This window comes from Hylobates moloch, unplaced genomic scaffold (assembly GCF_009828535.3).
Source record: "Hylobates moloch isolate HMO894 unplaced genomic scaffold, HMol_V3 SCAFFOLD_22, whole genome shotgun sequence".
In the NCBI taxonomy this organism is placed as follows: domain Eukaryota; kingdom Metazoa; phylum Chordata; class Mammalia; order Primates; family Hylobatidae; genus Hylobates; species Hylobates moloch.
This window is the reverse complement of record NW_026652297.1, coordinates 43,214,327-43,229,776: the sequence shown is the minus strand read 5'-3', so window position 1 is coordinate 43,229,776 and position 15,450 is coordinate 43,214,327. Positions and strand designations below refer to the sequence as shown.

Sequence of the window (15,450 nt, the reverse complement as noted above, 5' to 3'; positions counted from 1 at the left end):
CAAAAGCAATCACTGTTAACTGAATTTATTGTTTTAGACTTTTTTCTTGCATTTATGTAAACCTGACTTTTCAGAATTAGGATTTATACTGTATACGATGTTTTGTGACTGATATCAGCATTCAGAGCCATACAGATAATGTTTTTCATTATGCCTAAGAACTACATGATATTCCATTGTGTGGGTGTACAAAATTGATCCAGTTCTCTACATTTGGGCATTTAGGTTATTTTTAATAGTTTGCATTCAATAGAACATACTCTTAGAAATAAAATCTGTCCATGTATCCAAGGATAGTTCCATTTGTTTTAAGTTTTGATTTTATCACTATTGCATCACTATACCAAATATCCCCCAAAAGATTATACCAGTAAATGTCTTTTAAAGTATAATAATAAATACCAGCCAGGGGCAGTTGCTCACACCTGTAATCCCAGCACTTTGGGAGGCCGAGGCAGGCAGATCACTTAAGGTCAGGAGTTTGAGACCAGCCTTGGTAACATGGCGAAACCCTTCTCTACTAAAAATACAAAAATTAGCCGGTCATGGTGGCGGCCACCTGTAGTCCCAGCTACTCAGGAGGCTGAGGCAGGAGAATAGCTTGAACCCAGGAGGTGGAGGTTGCAGTGAGCTGAGATTGCACCACTGCACTCCATCCTGGGCGACAGAGCAAGGCTCTGTCTCAAAAGTGATAATAATAATAATAAATATCATCTCCACACGGCGTGCTTGACATTTTCCCATTTTTATAATGATTCCATAGACATAGGTTTTACGACCATAATCAGATGAGGAAACTGAGGTTTGAGGGATTAAGTAACCTATCTTAAGTTTATATAGTGGGTGAGGGGTGGAACTAAGATTTAAACTCAGGTGGTTCTGCTATAGTATTTTTTTTCCATTGTATTACACTATTCTTCTATATCAAATTGGGTTTCCCCACAAAATCCAGGTGGACCAACTTCTGAATGTAAACATTGCTGGCTCAGTCCTCTTTGTCTCGCAGGAGTCGGGCATCCCCTCCCTTTGTCAGGTTTGTGTGTGTGTGTGTGTGTGTGTGTGTGTGTGTGTGTGTCTGCTTGCAGTAGTGTCTCCTGTGGCATTCTGTAGAGAGGTTACATATCAGTCACAGGTCTGTGAGTTGCCTTAATGAACAAGGTTCCCTAGCCTAAAATAATCAACGGAACAAAATCCGCATGGACACTGCCATTTCCACTGTTGCCAGAGACCTACTTGGAGAAGGTTCCCAAGGTGTCAGATCCGATACCTGGGTTATCTTTATAGGTCACAGTTAGTCTAGAATGTGTGGTATGGGTATTGCCTGGGCACATAAACTAGATTGCTTCTAATATGGATGTGGTCCGACAATCTCTGATGAATGGAAGTAAACATATCAAAAGCGTCAGAGGCTGGGGCATTAACATTTCTTTGAGGCTACTAGTGTATTTTTTAAATAATGAAGAAGGGCCAGGCGCAGTGGCTTACACCTGTAATCCCAGCACTTTGGGAGGCCAAGGTGGGCAAATAGAGTGATCTCAGAAGACCCACTTGGGCAACATGGCATAAACCCCATCTCTAAAAAAATACAAAAAATTAACCTGGGCGTGGTGGTGGGCACCTGTAATCCCAGCTACTCGGGAGGCTAAGGCAGGAGGATCACCTAGGCCTGGTGTGGTGGGTCACACCTGTAATCCTAGCACTTTTGGAGGCCGAGGCGGGCTGATTGCCTGAGCTCAGGAGTTTGAGACCAGCCTGGGCAACACGGTGAAACCCCGTTTCTACTAAAACACAAAAAACTAGCCAGGTGTGGTGGCGGGCACCTGTAATCCCAACTACTCGGGAGGCTGAGGCAGGAGAATCGCTTGAACCAGGGAGTCAGAGGTTGCGATGAGCCTAGATTGTGCCACCACACTCCAGCCTGGCTACATAGCAAGACTGCCTCTTAAAAAAAAAAAAAAAAAAAAGGTGGGAGAGGGCTGAGTCAGTTTGCCTTGGAGGCATGGGGGAGGAGAAGGATGTGAACAGGGAAGTGATCTAAGAGCTTCCCTAGGAAGGAAGGACACCCTTTTCCTGGAATGCTCTCCTGCTCTGCCACAGCTTTCAGTCAATTACCACTGCCTTTAGAATGCTGATCAGCACTCCAGCCCTTCAGAAGTGTCCTTCTGTTCCTCTGGTGTCAAACTCCAGAGTTTACTTTTGGAATTAAGATTTATTTTCCTTAGGTTTTAGGAAGTAGCTTTTGAACCTTAGAAGAGTCAGGTTCCTTTACTAACTACTGAGTGAAGTTAGGCATTCAAAACTTGGGTAGTCATGATTTGAAGTGTCAGTTGCGGCCGGGCACAGTGGCTCACCTGTAATCCCAGCATTTTGGGAGGTTGAGGTGGGTGGATCACCTGAGGTCAGGAGTTCAAGCCCAGCCTGGCCAACATAGTGAGTGTCTCTACTAAAAATATTAAAAAAAAAAAAAAAAAAAAAAGCCGAGTGTGGTGGCAGGCGCCTGTAATCCCAGCTACTCTGGAGGCTGAGACAGGAGAATCACTTGAATCCAGGAGGCGGAGGTTGCAGTGAGCCAAGATTGCACCACTGCACTCCAGCCTGGGCGACAGAGTGAGACTCCGTTCCCCAAAAAATGAAATGTCAATTTCATTGAGACTGTATGAATGCCTGATATGCACTTGAAAGGGATGTTTATTTTATAATTTTAGCCCTTCTTCACTCCCCCAAACTCCCAATGCATTTAAAAAATTTATTGGCCTAGCCGTTCTCATGGGGTAATATATCATGACCATCAAAAGATGACACTAAAGTGAATCCTCCATGTATAGCTGGGCTTTCTGCCAGCCTTAGATTATGGAGAAGCACCCCAGGCCAGGGAGAAGAGGTGAAGAGGAGAAGCATTTAATTGAAGGTGCTGGTGGCCGGAGCCCTGAGACCAACACAGAATCGTTTTTTCTGAAGGACAGTTCAGTTGAGGGCTCTTCACTTGCCTCACATCAGAGGGAGCTTTGTGCTCACAATGGGCATGGAAAGGGATGTCAGTAAGCGATGCCCCTCTGTCATCTCACAAGACCCAGCTGAAACAGGACATTGGTTAGGGCTGAGACAGGGTCAGTCAGCCTTTTCATTTTACAGTGGAGGAAGCCGAGGCTTGAGAGGGGAGGTGACTTGCCTGAGGCCACACAGTAAGTGATCAGCTGTCATCTGAGTGATTTCTTCAGGTGCTCTCTCTGGCTGGATCCAGCCAGTGACAACTACCTGTGGCTCAAGCTGAGTTTGGGACTAAATGGTTTTACAAGGACCTCAAAGTGTACTCTCCCTCTTCTAGTAGGACATGGGGAATACTGACTTTGCTGAGCGTAAGGGCTCTTTTCCCAGGATTGTTCTAGATCTGCAGATCACTGAAGCCCTGAGCATAGATGCTAGGCTTTCGCTTCCTAGCTACCACAAAACCACACACTCTCAGGTAGAAAAATCCCTAAAGTGGCTGGGCATGGTGGCTCATGCCAGTAATCCCAGCACTTTTGGAGGCCCGGGGGGGGGTGGATCACCTGACGTCAGGAGTTCAAGACCAGCCTGGCCAACATGATAAAACCCTGTCTCTACAAAAAAAAAAAAAAAATTTAGCCAGGCGTGGTGGCACGTGCCTATACTCCCAGCTGCTTGGGGGGCTCAGGTGGGGGGATCACTTGAGAAGGGGAGGTAGAGGCTGCAGTGAGCTGAAATCATGCCGCTGTTCTTTAGCCTGGGCTACAGAGTGAGACCCTGTCTCAAAGAAAAAGAAAAAAAACCCGAACCATGTTTTTAATTTCTTAAAACTGAGAGTACTAAATGCTCAACATTCATGTCGTGTGCATAAAAGTGAGACTGAAGGATGAATGTCTGGTGTATGGATGGATGGGATGTGAATGAAGCAGTCTCTGGGTCCAAGTTCTCCTGGAAATTCGTGGAACAGACCAGTGGTCCCAGATTTTTAGATTTCATAGGCCAGTAAAATTTCCCCCCAAATTTTTCGAACCAACAAAGCATCATCAACTTTTTTGCCAAGTAAGAATGTTTTTAATAAACTAATGCTGCCTACTACCGTTACCACCTGATTCTTTTTTTTTTTTTTGAGACAGAGTTTCGTTCTTGTTGCCCAGGCTGGAGTGCAATGGCGTGATCTCAGCTCACTGCAACCTCCACCTCCTGAGTTGAAGCAATTCTCCTGCCTCAGCCTCCTGAGTAGGTGGGATTACAGGCATTCACCACCACACCTGGCTTATTTTGTATTTTTAGTAGACACAGGGTTTCTCCATGTTAGTCAGGCTGGTCTCGAACTCCTAACCTCATGTGATCCGCCCGCCTCAGCCTCCCAAAGTGCTGGGATTACAGGCGTTAGCCACCGAGCCCAGCGCCATCTAATTCTTTTATTGTGGTAAAATATATGTAACATAAAATTAACCATTTTAACTATTTTTATTTTTGTTAATTGATTATGTAATGTTTTTGAGACAGGGCCTCACTTTGTCACCCAGGCTGGAGTGCAGTGTTGCTATCTCAGCTCACTGCAGCCTCGACCCCCTGGGCTCAAGAGATCCTCCCACCTCAGCCTCCCAAGTAGCTGGGACTACAGGTGCACGCTACCATGCCTGGCTAATTTTGTTCTTTTTTTTTTTTTTTTTTTTTTTTTTTTTTTGTAGAGATGAGGTCTCACTTTGTTGCTCAGGCTGATCTCTAACTCCTGGACTCAAGCAATCCTCCCACCTCAGCCTCCTGAAGTATTGGAGTTAGAGGTGTGAGCCACTGTGCCTGGCCAATTTTTAAATTTGTAATTGACGCATAATGGCTATGTATAATCGTCGGGTACAGTATGCTGTTTTGATCCACGCACACATTATGTAATGACCAAATCATGGTAATTGCTGTATTGTATCCATCACTTTAAATATTTATCATTTCTTTGTGGTGCATTTTCACCATTTTTAAGTGTACAGGTCTGTAGCATTAAGTTTCTTCACGTTGTGTAGCCATTACCACCATCCATTTCACCTTCCCTGACACCCTACCTGTTCAACGCTAACTCCCCCTTCACCCCTCTTCCAGCCCCTTGGTAACCACTATTCTACACCTTTTCATTTTCAAAGGATGTTTTATTGTCTTTTGTCTCATCATGTAAAACTATAAGCGAATTTCTTTACGGTGGAGAAAAAGTAACTTTATGAAGCCCATTCCTTTCTCCACTCTGGAGAGGCTGTGACCCAGCCCCACCATTGCAGGAATGAGACGGGATTGCGGAGATATGGCAGGCACTTGGGGTGCTGAGAGCCCAGGTGAACTGTGAGCTCAAGCACCCATGGCGGGCTTGGGGGACCAGAAGACACATCCTGAAACAGCTGAAGCCTCTACTAATTCATCAGCAAGTTTAGGGAGCGGCAACTTTTCCTTGCCCAGCTGCTGGCGTTTCCTTCCCCATACAATTTCTGCTGAGTTTGGGGGAGGGGAGGTTGTTCGAGAGGCCCCGGCTGGGAGAGGTGGGGGGAGGGCGATACATTCTTTTCCTTAAGGAACCTGACCAAACTTTAAGGTCAGAGCTCAGTGGAGAGTGGGAGCTGCAGGGTTACCTCTTTGCCGTTGATTCATCTCTCCACCCTCCCCCACTCTTAATGATCTTTCCATTACAGAACCCAGACCAGGAAGTGCATGACAGGTCGCAGCTGCAGACACATGGCTGGGAGGCCTGGGCTCCAGGCCAGTGGTGGGAGAGTCTGAGCTCCCCTCCAGCAGTGGGACCCCTACACACACACACACTACTTTAACAACTTGGTGGAAGATGTTCTTACTTATGCACTGTCACAGGTGATGACGAGTTGGACTTTGCTTTGAGTTTAGGATGTGATTTATATTATAATAAAGGCAGGAGAAGACCCCCCCCACCCAACCTGAGTATTTAGATCCCCCCAACTTACAGTCCACCTAAGTGGTCCTTACCAGATCCTGGGAGCTTTCTATTATCGTGCAGATGCCCCAACTTCTTTTCCCAAAATAGGACCCACCCAATATGGCCTTAGAAGCTTTCCAAGGTATCGGGGCAGTTGCTAGTCACAGTCTTAATGTCTCCGAAATAGTATGTTTTCCTCTGTATGTTTCTATTAAAATGTCAGGCCCAAAACATGTTTCTGGGTGGAGGTCTAGGTGCAACAGCACAGCCTTTACAAACACAGATAGACTTGGGTTCAAGTCATAATGGATGAGTTGAGCCTCTCATTTTTCAGTCTTCATTGGGGATGGCTCTTTCTGTTTGCAAGTTGTTCGGGAAATGTTAATTGACCCTAAACTGTGTCCTAGGGGGCAGTTGTCACACAGGAGTTTCTGTCTCCACCGCCAGCTGTGTCCTTGGCTTCCTTCCCTGAATCTGCCAAGGCTGGATTCTGGTGCCAAATGTGAAATGGTGACACAAACTTCTAGGAACTGTGAGCTTGGACGGCCCTCCCCCACAGCCGCAGGGCATCTACCTTTGCTCTTCTTGGATGAGTGAATGAATTTCCCTCTTTCCAGAGCAATGCTTTCTTCCTGTTTAGATAGGAGGGAGAGAAGCAAAGTGTATTGGGAATAGGTTGAGCGAAAGAGTGTAGTAAGAGTTTTCTGTACAGCTCTGTCCTTAATGTATCAGTAAACAATAGGGTGAGAACTTTTGTTGGGGAGAGAGGAAGGAGGGAAATTTAAGACAACTCTTGGGAGCATTCCTTTGTTAATCACTTAATTACAGTCCTTCTCCCAGTGAGGTAGTGAACTCCCCATTGTGAGAGGTAGGGAGGAGGTGGGGGACACTGGTGCTGATTGGGGAAAGGTGGCAAAATCCCTAGGGGGAAAAAGTACAGATTTGAAGGAGGCATCAGATGAACCCGTGCATAGAAGCTTGAGCCCCAAACTCAGTTCTCAGGCTGCGTTATCCTTTACGACACCCAGAGTCCCTCTGTCTTTTAAGATCCACACATAACTCTCCAGGCCAATAGCTCTTTCCGCCTGGTATTCCCAAGTGGGATTCTACACGTGTCTTGCTGCCCAGCTCGGGAGGATCTGTTTTTGGGGGGTCTTGGGGCGGGTGCAGGGTCCTGGCTGTGGCTTTGGCTAGTGCAGGCGGCTCGGCACTAAATTACAGTGACGAGGTGGGACACACAAAAGGCCGAAATCTTTTTTTAATAAAAACAAAACAAAACTCTGGGCCCCAAGCCCCTGGGCTGCTGAATGGCCATGGCTTCCTGTCAGGATTAGCCGGGCTGCCTGGGCCTGTGTGCTCGGCCTTTCTCCTCAGGAAATACCTTTAGTAAGCCCCGGTGGGGTCCCCATGGCAACGCGCGGGGGGACCTGCTGGCAGAGGCCATTCAGCCCGCCATTGTCCCCTGGCCCCTTTGTTGTGAGCTTTATTGCTGGCCCTCTGGCAAACACAGCAGTTTGCACCGTTTTGTCAGGCTGAATGTGGAGTTTTTACATTTTAATGGGCTCTTCTGGCAGGGGCCCATTTGCATGCAAAATGTCCCTTCTTACTCTTTTCACTTTCTTCAATTTAAAAAAAAAAAAAAAAGCCCTTCTCCAAATCCCCTGGGTCGGGGGGCTGGTGGACGCCACTGGCCCTGGGTGTCAGGCCCTGCTAATTGATTTGGTGCTCCTGGCTCTCCTTCCACACATACCTGTGCACCCCATTTTTGCAGCTCTCCTTCTATTTGGGGACCCCGAGAGTTGAGAGAAACACGTTTTTGGGGCTCTCTCCACCCAAACCCTTGTAGGGTGGCAGCTGTGACTTGGGATTTCGGTGAGATGCTTCTGCACTCTGGCCGGGTCCTGCCAGCCGAAGGTAAGTTTTCAGTTCCATTTCAAAGCCAAAATAATGTAATAAAAAAACCTCTGCAGAGGGTCCCCGGAGCCCTGCTGTGCTGTTCTGTGCTCCTTTTAAGTTGCTTTCAAAGCCACCCCGAGTTCCTCCCCCACCCACAATTGCCCCCTCATTTATCTCTGGGGAGTTTATACCAAGACTGTAAACATTCCTGGACCACCAGTTTCCCCCATGTTGCTGAGGAGTTTAGCCTTTCTCTCCTAATTTTCTTAACCCAGAAATCAAAAAGATGGAATAGGGATGATAGAAATTGCTACCCTGAGACATCATGCTAATGGAGGATGCCTGGATTTTGTTGGGGGCCAGTTATCCAAGCCCTAAGCCCTTAGGAGTGTAGAACATAGAGATAATACAAATACCAACCGTCAGCCCAGCACCCCAGCAACATGAGTAAGTGCAAGACACAGGCATGAACATTTTCAGCTCCAGGGGAAGGCACATTCATGTTGGGGAGAGGTGGAGAATGCAGTTTGGCCAGTCTCAGAAGAGTGAGTTTTAAGGCCTAGGAAAGTGATGGAGATGATTGCTTATTGGAGAGAGAGAAGGAGAAAGGCATTTGGGGAAGAAAAGGAAAAGGAGCAGTGAGGATATTGGCTCCACTGGGGAGGTGGAACTGGGGTAGTGGCCGAACCAGGGGTGGGAGAGGAGGTGGTAGAGAGGCTCCAGACCAGCTGGGGCTGTCATGGAGTGTTGGGGGTCTAGAGCAGTCAGGACTTGAAAGCTGGGACCCTTGTGAGCCCTCTGCAGTCCTGAGGATGTGGCCCAAGGGGGAGGGCGGACCAGCTCTTTTGCCTCGTGTTCTTAATCTTCTCAGTGGGTCATCAGGGGTCATCAGCTGTAAGCTGTAATCAACGGTGAGGGGCTCTGAGGGGCTCGAGAAGAGAAGGTGTCAGGTGACTGCTGGGGATTGAGCTGAGGACAGGGGAGTCAGGGTGCTGTCTCCTGTGGCCCAGGCAGAGTGGCACAGACCTGGAGTGGGCCACCCCTCATCACCCCACGTGCTGTGACAGTGCTGGCTGGACTGAGCCCTCGAAGAGAAACTGGACACAGTGGAGGGGCCAGGACCCAGCACATGCAGCCTCTAGAGCTTGTCCCTGTTTTGTGACTTTGGGAGCCATTTTTCCATGTTCAAATGGGAAGGAACACAAGTCACCTGGACATGAAGAAGCAGGCCCTATGAAATATTAAGTGCAATGCCAAAACAGGGCATTGTTACTGGTCTTGAGTCTGCTGCAATCACAATGAACACCTCCCCCATTTTCTCACCTGCCACATTTGGACAGCCGAGAGCCTGCTGGAGTCACAGGGGCAGGAGAGTGCATTTTATAATTAAAAGCACTCAACTGTAAGGTAATGATTGATATGAGCTATGGGCTTGAGGAAATGAGGGAAGGAGGGGAGGATAAGGCCAAAGCAACCAACTTCAGAATCTCACGGGAGGAGGTAGGATGCAGGAGGTGCCATTAGACAGAATCAAAGGGCTGAACCAGAAGGGCTTCCTCACCTGGGGAAGTCAAGACACTGTGAAGATTGAGGCTACCTTGCAAAGCGGTAAAGCTGGACTCTTTATGTATGTGGATTCTGGAGAACCAGGCTACCTGTGTTTGAATCCCAGCTCTGCCACTTAGCAACCTAGCTGGGCCATCTTGGACTAATCCCAAATCTTTCTGTGCCCCAGTTTCCCCCTCTGAAGATAATTCCTTTTTTTTTTTTTTTTTTTTGAGATGGAGTCTGGGTCTGTCACCCAGGCTGGAGTACAGGAGTGCAGTGGTGTAATTTCGGTTCACTGCAACCTCCGCCTCCCAGGTTCAGGTGATTCTCCTGCCTCAGCCTCCTCAGTAGCTGGGATTACAGGCGTGCACCACCACGCCTCGCTAATTTTTTGTATTTTTAGTAGAAATAGGGTTTTACCATGTTGGCCAGGCTGGTCTCAAACTCCTGACCTCAGGTGATCCACCCACTTTGGCCTCCCAAAGTGCTAGGATTACAGGTGTTAGCCACTGCGCTGGACCCGAAGATAATAATTCTAACTCTTAAATACTTCACAAGATTCTAAGTTAACACATGCTGAGAGCTATGCTGGTATGTAGTAAGCCTCCGCATCCATAGGATAGAAATCATAGTAGGATCAACCTCATTAGTTTCCTATGAGGATGAAATGGGAGGGTCTCTGTTAAAAGCTTTGCGCGGCCTATGGCATATAGTGAGCATGCTGGAAATATTGGCCAGTAGTAGTATTGCTGTTTACTCAGATGTTTATGGATCCCTAGATAATATATGGGAAGGCACATGGTAAATTGCAAAGTGCTATGCAAATATGTTGTTATTCTTCACTGGGTTCCTGTTAAGTTGTGAGGTTTGGGGATGGATAACTTCCAGACCAGAGTGGCTGCTATGGGACCAGGCTGGTGAAGTGGTATTTCAAAATACATTTTCAGGTGTGTTTGTCCATGTGGCATGAATGCCCTACATTCATAGTCTTTGCAGAGAGGTATGTTCCCTGGGATATCTTTGGTGGCTCTCTTCTATCCCTCAACTTACAAATTGAAATCATTATTTGTTACTGTTTTCTCCAATGAACCTTCTGTTCCTGGCCGGCCGTACAGCCTGGCCTCATCTCCCACTGCCCCTCAGAGCAGGGTACAGCCATGCCTGTAAGCACTTCATTCTCTTCTGTTCCCCACAGACATTTCATTTCTCATCTAAATCCTCTCCTCTCCCTTCCCTGTCATTTTGTCCAACCTCTGCTCTCACTGCTGATACTTTGTTTCATGATGTCAGAGCCTGTGCTGGACCTGCCTGTACTTGGTCCTGACATTCTCCATTTGTCTCATGTTGCAATATAAAATCTTCATCCATATTAAGGTGCTGTGCAAATCTTAGACCCCTGTTAGGGCAAGACATATGCCTTCTGGGCATTTGCTTCACCCATTTCTCCTTGCACAGTGACAAGGGCTCCCAGAGTCACCTAATGGTAGCTATGTTGAAGAAAGTTCCCTGACCCCTCCTTGGATTTTGAGAACTGAGGTCTCATCTTGTCACAAGAATAGCAAGGTTTGTATGGGTTTGGGCCTCTCATGGTTCCATTCCCTCACCTTTTACAGAGCCCATGGCTGGTGGAAGACACAGATTTAGAATCAAGAATTGGGAGGCCGAGGTGGGTGGATCACTTAAGGTCAGGAGTTCAAGACCAGCCTGGCCAACATGGCAAAACTCCATCTCTACTAAAAATACAAAATTAGCCGGGCGTGGTGGGCGCTTGTCTGTAGTCCCAGCTACTCAGGGAACTGAGGCACAAGAATCACTTGAACCTGGGAGGCGGAAGTTGCAGTGAGCCAAGATCCCAGAACTGCCTTCTAAATGACTGTGGGAGATTTTTGTCCAGTCCTGCTAGAAGCAAAATGCCATACCTGTTGGCTTGTTGGGAGTACAAGCCTGCAGTATTTGGGGGGAAAGTAGGAGGGGAAGAGGGACTCAGTAGGGCCTCATTATCATTAATCGTGTTCCTGAACTTGAAAGCACCATGGGAAAGTCCCCTCCCACCCCTGCCTCTGTCCTTTCTAGCTGCTTCCTTGAGGATTATCAAAAAGTGTGGGTCTCTGGTGGGCTCCTAATTCCTTCTTAGGGGATAGAGACACCTTAGAGAAGCAGGGTAGGTTTGATGTATGAGTCCCTGTCACTCACACTAACAGGAGCACTGGTTGCAGCCTGCACAAATTCCCAAGGTCCACCCGCCAGCTGCTTTGATCCGGGAACCTGCGTGGTAATGAGATCAGCAGCCTGAGTTCTCTAACGATGTTCAAGGCAAACCCTAACCCTGACCTTCCCACTCCTGTTGATGAGAACGGTGACTCCATTCTATTGGCATCAAAGCATAAGGCACCTTTTTTTTCACAGTGTACTTTTGTTGTTGTTGTTGAGACAGGGTCTCTGTTGCCTAGGCTGGAGTGCAGTGGCAAGATTATAGCTCCTGCAGCCTTGAGCTCCTGGGCTCAAGGGATCCTCCTTCCTCTGCCTCCCAAGTGCCTGGGGACTACAGGCATGCACCACTATGCCTGGCTAATTTTTTTATTTTTCGCAGAGACAGGGTCTCACTATGCTGCCAGGGCTGGTTTTGAACTCCTGGCCTCAAACAATCCTCCCACCTTGGCCTCCCAAAGGGCTGGGATTACAGGCATGAGCCACTGCACCCAGTCCACAATGCACTGTTAACACATGGCACCTAGAGCCTGTAATAGTGAACAGCCAGTCTTTTTCAGCCGCAGGCTAGGTCACCAGGGAATCCAGATACCAGATGCCCTCCAGCCTCCATTCCCCACCTCATCTCTCAGGAAACAGATGCATAAAGAAAGTGTTTTGGTGCTGCTTCCCTCACAGCATCCCCATTGTGCATTTTGAGGACAACCTTTGTATCTGATTCCGATTAATTAGGTTCTCCAAGAGTTGGAATGTTGGTTTCAAGTGACTGAACAATAAAGTGGCTTTCTTTTCTTCATCTTTCTTGGCCAGTCCAATAAAAGTCTCAGGTAGCTTTTCTCTTGCTAATAGACACCTAACGACACCCTGGCCTGTTGGTCTTGACCAGAGAAAGGCCAGCTTAGGGCAGCTGGAGCTGAAGAGGCAAGGACCTTTCTAATAAGAACATAAGTGAGGGACACTGGAAAGACCAAAAGAGAATGGAAAGTACTGACCTGGTAATTGCAGGGTGCTAGTGAGCAGTCATGCCCCCAAATCAGCCACCTTACATAGAACTCCCCAAGGTCAGGGCCACTGGACGGGGTTGTGACGCGGTCAAGCAGGGCCCAGAAAGCATACAAGCAGTTGGTTCCATCTCCTCCTATAAGAAAGTGGCATCATCCCTGCTTTGTAAACGGAGAACCTGACACACACCAAGAGCACTCCTGGCCATGGAGAAAAAGCCGCTAGAACCCAAGGTTAGGCTGATTTTTAGTTCCTCTGAAAATTAGCTTTTGCCGGATGCCAGATTCAGTTCTGGACCTATTGAGTAGTCTCTGGGTTTTTGACATTGTTAGGCACTGTGGGAAAATTATAACAGGTACATCTGCGCTGAGTTGCTTGCTAATTGCTAGGAGAGACTTGGACATTTTGGACAATTAAGAAGCAATACAGGCCAGGCATGGTGGCTCACGTCTGTAATCCCAGCACCTTGGGAGGCCGAGGCAGGTGGATCATCCAAGGTCAGGAGTTCGAGACCAGCCTGACCAACATGGTGAAACCCCATCTCTACTAAAAGTACAAAATTAGCCGGGCATGGCGGCACATGCTTGTAATAATCCCAGCTACTCGGGAGGCGGAAGCAGGAGAATTGCTTGAACCGGGGAGGCAAAGGTTGCAGTGATCCGAGATCATGCCATTGCACTCCAGCCTGGGCAACAAGAGTGAAATTCTGTCTCAAAAAAACAAAACAAAAAAAAGAAGCAACATAGCTCTTTGAGAAAGATGCAGTCATAAGTGGTGCAGAGTTGCAGTCCGCCCACTCCTGCTCCTCACTTACCGCTGTTCCTAACAAGTCAGCCAGGAAGCCGCACTGCAGCCATGGCTTTTAAAGATACCAAAAAACACCTGTGAAGCTGGAGGTGACCATTCACCAAATTCGAATCCCTCTAATGAGCCGCAGCCTAAAATCCCTGGAGAAGGTGTGTGCTGACTTGATTCAGAGGAGGAAAGGAAAAGAATGTCAAGGTGAAGGGACCAGTTTGAATGCCTGCCAAGACTTTGAGAATCACTATAAGAAAATCTCCTTGTGGTGAAGGTTCAGAGACATGGGATCGTTTCCAGATGAGAATCCACAAGCTACCCACTGACTTGCACAGTCCTTCTGAGATTGTTAAGCAGTTGACTTCCATCAGTGTTGAGCCAGGAATTGAGGTGGAAGTCACCATTGCAGATGCTCAAAGTCAACTATTTTAATAAATTGATTAGCAGTTGTTATATATATATAAAAAAAAAAAAGCAGCAGCAGCAATATGGGTTGAGCGCAGCGGCTCAACGCCTGTGATCCCAACACTTTGGGAGGTCAAGGTGGGTGGGTTGCTTGAGTCCAGGAGTCAAGACCAGCCTGGGCAACATGTTGAAATTTTAACTTATTTTTTTAAAAAGAAAGAAACATTATACCTAATGTCTGTCAATTGATGACTGCAATGTGGTATGTCTACACAATTGAATATTATTAGGTCATTAAAAGGAACAAAGTGCTGATTCTATGCTATAACATGGAGGAAGTTTGAACACATGCTAAGTGAAAGAAGCCAGTCACAAAAGATCACATATTGTATGATTTTATTGATATGAAATATCTAGAATAGCCAAATCCATAGACAGCAGATTAGTGGTTGCTTAGACTGGGGATAGGGGATGGAGGAGTGACTATTATGGGTCAGGTATTTTTTGAGGGGTGGGCGATGGTAAAAATGTTCTAAAGTGAGATTGTGGTAAATGATTGCACAACTCTGAATATACAAAAACCATTAAATGGATGACTATTACCACATGTGAATTACCTGTCTGCTGTTTAAAAAAACAGAAACAATACAAAATGGAATGTAATTGAGTGTGAATTTGTGTGGTTCAGATGGTAACTGTTTTACAGAGAATTAGAGATGAGACATTGGTATAAACAAGGCTTCCTAGTTTCTTGTTTTGTTTTAAGACAGGGTCTGGCTGGGTGCAGTGGCTCACACCTGTAATCCCAGCACTTGCTAACTGAAGATGCAAGGACCAAGGCGGGCGGATCACTTAAGGTCTGGAGTTCAAGGCCTGGCTAACATGGTGAAACCCCATCTCTACTAAAATACAAAGATAAGCCAGCCATTGTGGCATATGCCTGTAGTCCCAGCTATTCCAGAGGCTGAAGTGGGAAAATGGCTTGAACCTGGGAGGCAGAGGTTGCAGCAAGCCGAGATTGTGCCACTGCACTCCAGCCTGGGCAACAAAGCAACTCTGTCTTAAAAAAAAAAAAAAAAAAGTGTCTTGGTCGTCCCGTCCAGTGGCATGATCATAGCTCACCGTAGCCTCCAACTCCTGGGCTCAAGCAATCCTGTCTCAGCCCACCAAGTAGCTGGGACTACAGGCATATGCCACCAAGTCTGGCTAATTTTTAAATTTTTTTGTAGCGATGAGGTCTCACTATGTTGCCTAGGCTGGTCTTGAACTCCTGGGCTCAAGTGAGCCTCCTGCCTCCTGCACTTGAGCCTCCCCAAGTGCTGGGATTGCAGGCATAAGCCACTGTGCCCAGCCCCTGGACATTTTGGATGGTGGACTTTGAGTAGTTTGGGGCAGGAGGACTCTGGAGTGGTGCTGACAGTCCTCAGGAAGGAGTAAGCTTTCCCATGCCAGGGAGGATGCAGCCGTGGCTGAAAGCATCCCAACTGGGGGGTGGGGGAACACGGTGGGGAGGGACAGCCCCTGGTAGAGAGAATGGGGCTGAGTGGAGAGAGTGGAAGCCGATTGCAGGGAGTCTTGAAGGTGAGGCAGGGATGTGGATTTTATTCTGTACACAGGGTAGATTTTGATCAGGAAAATAATGTCAAGCACATGACAGCTTGGAAGCGGGAGTCTGA

General features: G+C 47.3%; 1 protein-coding gene and 1 pseudogene across 3 annotated transcripts in view; both read left to right on the top strand.

Annotated features, from left to right (window-relative positions):
• The window catches only part of FGFR1 (fibroblast growth factor receptor 1), a 55,208-nt gene that overhangs the window by 19,835 nt on the left and 19,923 nt on the right, over positions 1–15,450 (top strand). The gene's annotated exons all lie outside the window — the stretch shown is intronic.
• Positions 9,896–14,692, top strand: LOC131382263 (small ribosomal subunit protein uS10-like; annotated as a pseudogene).